The sequence below is a fragment of the Citrus clementina genome, unplaced genomic scaffold (assembly GCF_000493195.1).
Source record: "Citrus clementina cultivar Clemenules unplaced genomic scaffold, Citrus_clementina_v1.0 scaffold_3, whole genome shotgun sequence".
Classification (NCBI taxonomy): domain Eukaryota; kingdom Viridiplantae; phylum Streptophyta; class Magnoliopsida; order Sapindales; family Rutaceae; genus Citrus; species Citrus x clementina.
The window spans coordinates 4,686,587-4,694,638 of NW_006262339.1; positions in this window are offsets into that span (position 1 = coordinate 4,686,587).

The following is an 8,052-nucleotide window of genomic DNA, read 5'->3' on the forward strand; positions in this document are numbered from 1 at the left end:
TCGGCAAAGATTAAGTGAGCAGTGACTTTTTTCAGCTTGTTCTTTTTGTTTTAATTTTTTGTTATGTGAAAGATCTGGCGTGGAATTTAAGTGTATTGTGGAAGTTAAGTTTGTTTTTTTTTTTTTTGGTGTTGTTGCTGGATCTTGTTGTAATCTAAGCTTCTAGCATTTAAACAATGTAAATTTTATTGCGGGTTATGAAGACAACAATCGCCGCAATTGATGTTTGATTTATATTTGTTTCGATTATTTTCATTATTATTTCAGTTAGATTTATCTTTGAATTGTCAGAATTGAGATTTAAGTTAGAAAAAGTGGCAAATTAAAAAAATCATTTCAAATGTTCGGCTATTGTGTTGTTTTTGTTTGTTGGAATTAAGATTTTGGTAAATATTACAATTATACAAATTATCCACAAACGAGAGGAGATAAAGAATATAAAACTAAAGAGACTCCATTTAGCAACGCCACTTGCGAACAAATGAAGTCTTGCCATGAAATAAGAATTAGTAGCCAAAAGAAAGATGATCAAGACTTTACATCCTGTTCCACATACATAATTGCAAGCTACCATTAACGAGAAATAATTTTTATGTGTGTGTATACTCTATATACTATGAACTGAATGCAAGCACGGAACAAACTCGAAAGAAAAATGTTCAATCAAAACAGAGGGCTGCTTGACTGCAAATTTGAAATTATATCCAAGAAGAACGTATGCAGAAAAAAAATAAAACGTATGGCCAAGTCAAAGAGTGCCTGCTTAGATGAAAGATATTTCAAATTTTCTGTCGATAATGATTTAAATGGTGAGCTCTTCCCATAGTAATGATGTTCAAGTGAAACCACAGCTGCTCCAAACTTCTTTGCCAGAACCTGCCCAATGATACATGTGTCCAAATATTCCTCAAACTATCCCAGCCACTCAACAATAACCATGAATGTTCTTTTTTTTTTTTAATTATATTAGTAAAGGATACAATTAAAACTTACACCAAGATAATCATTTGGTATGCCATCGCAAGTATATTCACCACAAATCCTCAAAAAAATAGGTCCATCCGGAGATCGAAAGTGGTCAAGTAATTCATAATATCCAGTAATTCAACATATTCAGAGATACATACATAGAAAAAAAAATGAGGAAGAAAAGAGAAAAATGGAATTTAGGAAATATGAATAACTTTAGAGGAATAAGGAGAGAGAGGGGCCGGTTACATAAGGTGAGAAATGATCGAGAGAATGTCTTTGCTAGTGCAAAGCCGAGAAAAAAAACTACTAGTGCAAAGCCTTCCCCTTCGTTAAAGAACTTTAGCCGAGAAAAAAAAAATTACTAGTGCAAAGCCTTCCCTTTTTGTACGAAGCAAAGGTAATCAAGAACTTTAGCCGTGAGGGATCTGGAAGCGTGAGGCACACCGGAAGCCATGAGGGAGCTTCTGGAAGCGTGAGGCACGCCGGAAGGAAGCCGTGAGGGATCTGGAAGCGTGAGTCACGCTGGAAGGAAGTTGTGAGGGATCTGGAAGCGTGAGGCACGCCAGAAGGAAGCCGTGAGGGATCTGGAAGCGTGAGGCACGCCGGAAGGAATCCGTGACGGAGCTTCTGGAAGCGTGAGGGAGAGAAGCTGGTGAGGGAGAGAGGAAAGTGAGGGCTGGAGACAAAATGTTAAAATTTTCCTCTGTACGAAGTGATAAAAGCAGTCTTTCTTTATTATTATTTATTCATTCTTTAGCGAGAGGAACGAGAAGCGAAACGACATGAGAGAATGCCGTTTCTCTCGTCATTCTCTCGTTCCTCTCGCTACCTAGCAGCACTCTTTGCGGTAAAGTAGACACGATCTTGTTGTCTTTCCAATATCACCCGAATGATAAAATAAAAATTTTGACTTGTTGGGTATTAAGGTGATGTAAGGCAATCGAGTGGATTTTAAGAGCTTTATTTAATTAATTATTTAATGAAAAAAAATCCACCATCCACTCATTTTTTTAAATTTTTTTAAAAATACACAATTTTTTTTTTTTATTAGAATCCACCTAAAGTTACATTTTGTTTCACTTTTTCACTTCCGTTTGGAATTCGTTAAGAACACTAACGGAAACTTTAAAAAATGATCATTTTACCCCCCAAAACGAAAATAGCAATTTCACCCTAAAAATTACCAAAAATAATCAGATTAAATCTAAATATTTTCCTCATCGGTCAATAAAGAAATTAATTCCACAACCATCAAATACGGGGTTTTTTTTAAATATGTATGTAATTAGAATGCTAAATTATAACAATAGTATTAAAAATAGCCAAATCTCATAAAACAATTAATTGAATTTAAGATAAGTAGAGTTTATTATTTATTGAGTTATAATCTCTAGTAGTTAAGATTTTTTTGTACTTCATTAACATACAAATAATGATATTAATCATTAAATCTAATTATTTTTGGTATTTTTTAGGTTGAAATTGTAATTTTCGTTTTGGGGGTAAAATGGTCATTTTCTTAAGTTTCCATTAGTTTTCTTAACGGAATCCAAACGGAAGTGGAAAAATGAAACAAAATGTAACTTTAGGTGGATTCCAATAAAGAAAAAAGAAATTGTGTATTTTTGAAAAAGTTGGAAAAAACGAGTGGACGATGGATATTTTTCCTTATTTAATTTCGAATCTTATAAGAGATACGAGATTAAAAAATAAATTTATAATTTGTGCACTCCCATTTTAAATATTATAAATTTTTTTATCATATAATGACAAATTAAATTAATTGACTTTTAAAGTTCCACAATTTAATATTTGTCAAATATTTTAATACTGTAATTTTTAAAGTATGACTGCCTAATCTTAATATTAATCAAACTCAATGTTAGGACAATAAGCACATTTTCCTTTGTTTAAAAATAAATATCAAATTATAGAATACTTTTGACTTAAAAATTTGAGTTAGGAGAAGGAGAGTAAGGACATTTTTTTTTCTTTATTTTGTTTTAGTATGCCACTTATTAAATTTTGACTTAGAACTAGTCTGACTTAAAAATTATGGCATATTCATTAAAAACGTATACCTAATGGGATGTCAAACTCGAGCAAGCCACCTGCTAAGATTTTTTATTTTTATTTTTTTACACTCTCACTTTGAAATTGGCTGATTTCAACTATAAGTATATGCGTGATAGTGTTAGGAAATGTGTTCACTGATGACATAGTACACCTACACCCCTTCCTATGTAAACTTTCCCCAAGCGACTATGCAGCCAAAGGAGTTAGAAGCTGTTTCTTGCAATTTTAATTTCCAGTTTTAGTGTGTGTGTGTGTGTATTATATATATGTAGCCATCCTACTCCTATAAATTAATTTGGAACTTACTCATCTCTCTATCTTTAAAAAAAAAAAAAAAGAGTCGTATCCTTGCCTATTTTTAGTCTAAAACTCTTAGGATGCGTTTGACACGCTGTATTATATTATATTGTATTACATTATTTTAATGCATGTGTATTCTTCTATGCACCACCTTTCTTTTTAAATGTGTAAAAAGATAAAAAATATTTGTAAAATATTTTAAAAATAAAAAAATACCCCTAAATTTAAAAAAAATACCTTTTAAAAAAATTATTTCTTTTAAAAAAATAATTATAAAAATACTTCTAAATTTAATAAAATAAATCCCAAAATTAGAATTTATTTTTTAATAAAAATTATTATAATAAAAATTTTAATTATAAAAATATTTGTAAAATTTTGGGATTTAATAAAGATCCCATAAATTAATAAAATTTTGGGATTTATTTTTTAATAAATAAATTTAGTTATTTTAATAAAATTTTGCAAAATTATAATTTTTTAGTAAAAATAATTATTAAAATTTTATAAAATCTACATTTAATAAAAATTAGCTGAGCACATCTATTTGGGATTTATTTATTTTTATTAAATTTAGGGGTATTTTTATAATTTTTTTTATTTTTCAAAACTTTTATAAAATAAAATAATCTTTTAATTTATTTAAGAGTAAAATTGTCATTTTATTTAAATTATTTAATGGTATTAGTGTAAAAATGACTAATTGATATAAATTTAAAAAAAAAAAGATGATGTAGAGAACATGCTATAATTTTATGGTAGTTAGATGAATATAAAGTAAAATAAAAGTGGTGCAGTGATAATTTCCTTTTAATGAATAATTAACTCATCAAAAAGTCAATGTAAAAGCACGAATCATTGCATGAGAAATTATACAGTGGAATTTGAATTTTTTAAATCCACCTTCTTTAATTCTCATGCATGTTATTATGGATTTATATTCGCCAAATCACGAATACAGCTATCGTTTTTCGGCATCTTGTTTGCTTTGGTCGAGAATAATTAATCATATATGATAAATTGATGATGTTAAGGATGGGGCTATTAATTCGAACCCACCAGATCGCTCCTCACTCCCATTTGTTGTCGTGTCAGTCACCACTTGATTTGAAAATTTTAAATTCAATTATATGCACCTCGTTAAATGCCAAAAATGTGTATGTTGATTGACTGATCTTTTTATTGTGATGTTTTTGTGTCAATGTGCGTGCGTGCGTTTTTTTTTTTTATTTTTTAATAATTTTGATGGTAATGTCTTTGTAATTGGTATTGATAAAACTATTGTTTATTCTGCAGGGAAAAAAAAAAAAAAAAAGAAGTTGTCGATCCAGAAGGAGAAATGAAGGGAAGACGTACGAGTTACCTGCCTCAGAAATCAGTGGGGTAGTAGTAGGACTAGGAGGCGGCCATGTCTGTGTCTATGGGACATGAGAATAACGAGTTAGTATTAAAACTATTTTTTTTATAAAGGTTATTTTCATAATTTTAATAAAAATCTTGTTAATATATTTTTTGACAGGTTGCAGCTATTTGAACCCTTTAAAATGTTTTTTAGACTTATTTTTTAATAAAATTTTTTATTACTAAAATGTCCTTGATTGAAATAACTATTATAGACAAAATAATTTTTTTAAAGTACATAATGATAATTAAATGCAAAAAATATTTACTACTCCCTTTTTAATCCATCTCTTCTCGGACAAAAGATTGAATGAAATTGTTTGATATTTGGGAATAATTTATTGATGACACAGCTTGAATTCAGCCAATAAACTATTTTTGTAAACTATTCTTTTAATTTGGGCTATTATCCTCTCTCCCTGGTCAACCTTTCATTTTATGGCAAAGCTTATGTTACATTGGCTGTACGTTACAGTTATAAAGTTTTAAATCCTTAGAAAATATAATAATTGTTAAAAAATTCAATAAGTTCTAAAACTTTACTTTCAGCCCCAAGCTGCAGCTAGGCAGCAGTACTGCAATTACTTTAATTTTTTTTTTGAAGTTTTTCATTTTATAGTTATAACAAATTTAGTACCAAATTATTCAATAATTATTTTTATTTTATTAATTGAATCTCTAACTTGTTTAATCTTATATATATTGAGTTTTTATTCATTATATTAATGATCTCTTACTTTAATATATCATGATTTTCAATGTTGAAATCTTTCATTAATTGTTTAACTTTATTAAATTATTTACTCAATTGATCTTTTAACTTTTTAATTTTTTTTATATTTTCTTTATTGAAATTATTAATTTCTAACTTTTTTTACACTTTCTATATCATTTATAGATAAATTTAGGTTTTCTAAATTATTTAATAAATATAGTGACATTCAATTTAATTGATTATTTCTTCTTATCTAAATCATTGATCATATCAAGGGATTTAAATCTTCCATTGAAAAAATCTTTTTGCCTATAGCTAGAAGGTGGTAACTTATTGATTTTTATGTTTTGTGAACTTATTAGAGGTTTCGGTAATTTATTTATTGTACCATCTTTATAATAATTTATTAGATTCATAACATATTTATCACATATAATATCTCTTATAATTCAAGATACTAAATTTAGATTACCAAATCTATGTGACAAAATTGATGGTATGTTTTTAGGATGAAAAAATAGATTGAATATATGTGTGTGTGCATTAGAAGAAAAGTCTTGTCTATGTTTCAAGAGAGACAAAAAATTGTAAATACATGTACAAAAAGCCATTCAAAATTTGTGAATCTTTATGAATATGATAATCAGTTAGATCTTTATAAAAATATGGTAAAAACTCTATAAAGTTTAAAAATAGATGTAGAAGAGATGGACAACAAAACTATTTAATTATACAATATCAATGAGGACTTATTTAAAAAAAAGTAAATATGTGATTAAAAATAAAATTTTTCATAAATTACTATCACACTTATACTTGGTTTTACGTTAGAATAGATCTCATCCATTGGATTTAAGAATCAAAATCAATGACTTATATTTATTGGTTGTTTGTTACATTGTTTGTAACATAAGCTTTGCCTCATTGTATATCTTAAAAGTAAAGAGCCACGTGGGATAAAAACGGATTGTTAAATTAATGTGGTTACTGATATTGTTTTATTATTGTTGGGGTTTCCTCCGTCTTCTATATGCTTTTAGCTTCTTCTTTTTTTTTTTTTTTTGGTATGTCCAAAATTGAAAAGAGGATTTGTATATGATCACGTTATTTTTTTCAGCATTTGTAAAATCCATGGAAGAAGAAGTTGCAGAATCATTATAATCTATTATATAGTAAGGGAGATTAAAATGTGTTTGTAAATGAAAATAAATTTTTTTATATTTTTTAAGTGAGTTCATTGAGAAAATGAGCGTGGTGGTATTTTTATGGGTTCGGATAGTCCTCTCTCCTGTTGAGAATTATTAAATTGTCATTTAACTTATATTACTAAGCTGCCACCCCATATAAAAGCAATTGCTTTAGTAGTTTTCGTTACGGTTCCGGTAGCTATAACTTTGAGTACTTAATTTGCAGTAGCCAAGTAAGTTGACTTAGAGAGAGACTAGTTAGAAAATAAAATTTAGAATTGTCTGCGTCTAGTTTTTCTATCATGCTAATAAAGCAACTGGCATCAAACATAAGAGTTCTATGTGCAATTCTTAATTGATTGTAATTACATGTGCTAAATTCTTGATTGATTTATTAATTATTATATAATTATAAATTATTACAAGCTACAATGTCAAATTCCATTATTAACTTTGATAGTATTTTAATATTTGAATTACATTTGAATTACTTTTCATCAGTTCTATATAATTACCATTATTCAGAATACATAGTTATGTAGGCAAAGCTCCTAATATCCCCTTATAAGGGGTACTATTGTATGCTTATATATATAACATATCATGTTTACAAAAGTTTTTATTTTTGTCGGGTACCGTAAAGTTTTGTATCTGCCCTACTTAACAATATTTGTTTTTATACTTTTGTTCAGTAATTTCATTTAGTTGCACATTGTATCCGTAAATTTACATATTTTGACCTAAAAATTTATCCTTATATATTTGACCCCATCTTTCCAATTCTGATGGAGTTACCACGTTCCAACATTTATTTTAACTTCAAAGAACTATATATATCTTCTTCTTTTTTTAGTACAAAAACATAAACAAACATGGAAAGAAATAAAAGAATAAACATGCGACTGCGCATGACAACTATCTAGGGCTTCCATATCCACCGGAAACAGCAAACTAGTAAGGGAAACTATTAAGTATCTATAATAAATGGAAAATAATTTTTGAACAAAAGCAAGATAAAACTATAACCAAATATATATATATATATTTTATGCTTTTGTGAATTATGAAATTTTGGATCCACGTTTTATCTTGCGTTTGTTCAAATATCATTATCCATACAATATACCAAGATAGATAAGTACGGTACTGATGGAGAGCCTCAGCCTCAGACTGGAACAATTTCACTGGGAGGAGGGTCTGCTTCCTCGACCGAAAGAGTGGTGCTCGAAGGTTCAACTTCTACAGTATCTTGCGACCGCAAGGTGCTGTGCGCGGCGACGACAACGACGAAAGTAGGAATGGATTGAAGAAGCTGAAAAAACCAGCTACAGAAGCGACGGAGAGTGTTGACAAGCGCATGAAACCAAGGAGAAAAGCATATGCAAACGAAGTAGGCAATGC